Source organism: Saccopteryx leptura, chromosome 2 (genome assembly GCF_036850995.1).
Source record: "Saccopteryx leptura isolate mSacLep1 chromosome 2, mSacLep1_pri_phased_curated, whole genome shotgun sequence".
Lineage (NCBI taxonomy): Eukaryota > Metazoa > Chordata > Mammalia > Chiroptera > Emballonuridae > Saccopteryx > Saccopteryx leptura.
In genome coordinates, this window is record NC_089504.1 from 101,856,948 (window position 1) to 101,858,692 (window position 1,745).

The 1,745-nt window shown below is 43.3% G+C and overlaps 1 non-coding gene across 1 annotated transcript; it reads left to right on the forward strand.

Moving 5' to 3' along the window:
- Window positions 1-1,318: 1,318 nt before the first annotated feature.
- On the forward strand, window positions 1,319-1,394 carry TRNAS-AGA (transfer RNA serine (anticodon AGA)). The gene has a single exon. It is a non-coding gene; the product is annotated as a tRNA-Ser (tRNA).
- Window positions 1,395-1,745: the final 351 nt, after the last annotated feature.

Consider the following 1,745-nt stretch of genomic DNA (forward strand, 5'->3'; position numbering starts at 1 on the left):
GGTGGCTGTTGATAGCAGGGGAGATTGTGCATGTGGGGAAGGGACAGGGGGTATATGAGAAATCCCTGCACTTACTTAATTTTTTTTGTGAACCTAAAACTGCTCTTAAAAAATAAGTCTTTTGCCTGACTAGGCGGTGGCACAGTGGATAGAGCGTCGTACTGGGATGCAGAGGACCCAGGTTTGAGATCCCGAGGTCACCAGCTTGCTCATCTGGCTTGAGCAAAAAGCTCACCAGCTTGGAACCAAGGTCGCTGGCTCAAGCAAGGGGTTACTGGGTCTGCTGAAGGCCCGCGGTCAAGGCACACATGAGAAAGCAATCAATGAGCAAATAAGGTGTCGCAGAGAAAAACTAATAATTGATGCTTCTCATCTCTCTCCGTTCCTGTCTGTCAGTCCCTATCTATTTCTCTCTCTGACTCTCTCTCTGTCCCTGTAAAAATAAATAAATAATCTTTTGAAAATTGTGAGGACTTAAGCATTTATGGAAACATTGCTTATAGTGATAAAAAGGTGGAACTCAAATAAATGCCTATCAACAGAGGAGTGATCAAATGAATTCTGGTTCATCCACACCACAGCCATTGCAAAGCATGCAGAGATCACCTGTGCAGTGAACACAATGATCACTGCATGCTGTGTATGTGTACAAGTGTGCAATGAAAACTGCAGACCATGCCCTACTGTCAGATCTGTGCAGGGGGCAGGGAGGACTCTTGGAAGGGACAAGAGGAGAAGACAAGCAAAAAAAAAAAACTTTTAAAAAGCAACGTTATGATAGAAATCATTAATGTATTGGTTTAAATATGTGTGTGTTTATATGTGTAAATGGAAAACTTTATATTTATATATTGTCTCTTCCTTTGTCTCCCATATCAGGCTTAACAGACAATAGCAAATCCTACTTGTTTTCATTCCTCAGAAAATGGTCCTCTCCCCATGGAGCGGACAGAAATTGGCCAAATACCATTTCATAATGTACATGCAATGACTGTTCTAGGTAAAAAAAAAATAAAAAATAAAAAATAAAAAAGCAATGCTCTGGGATATAGTCAAACCCCAAACTGCCATTTGAGCCTCATCAAATGAAATGTTCAGCCTGACCTGTGGTGGCACAGTCGATCAAGTGTCAACCTGGAATGCTGAAGTTGCCGGTTCAAAACCCTGGGCTTGCCCGGTAAAGGCACATATGGGAGTTGATGCTTCCTGTTCCTCCCCCCACCTCTCTGTCTAAAAATAATTTAAAAATGAAATGTTCATTTTTCTTTCTAGCTTATGCTTCTCCTTGGAAAAACAACTCTATAAATGTTTAAAGTCAGCCCTGGGTGATTGGCTCAGTGGTAAAGCATTGGCCTAGAGTGTGGATGTCCCAGGTTCAATTCCTGGTCAGGGCACAGAGGAAAAGTGCCCATCTGTTTCCCCACCCCTCTTCCTCTTCCTTCTCTCTCTTTCACTCTCTCTCTTCCTCTACCACAGCCACGGCTCCATTGGTTCAAGCACACTGACCCCAGGCGCTGAGGATGGCTCCATGGAGCCTTCACCTCAGGTGCTAAAAATAGCTCAGTTGCAAGCATGGCTCCAAAGAGGCAGAGCATCGACCCCAGATGGGGTTGCTGGGTCCTGGTTGAGGCACATGCAGGAGTCTATCTTTCTCCTCTCCTCTCACTTGGAGAAAAAGAAAAAAAAATTGTTTAAAGTCAGCACTACTTATAATGCTGAATAAAATACAGTCACATAGAAAATCT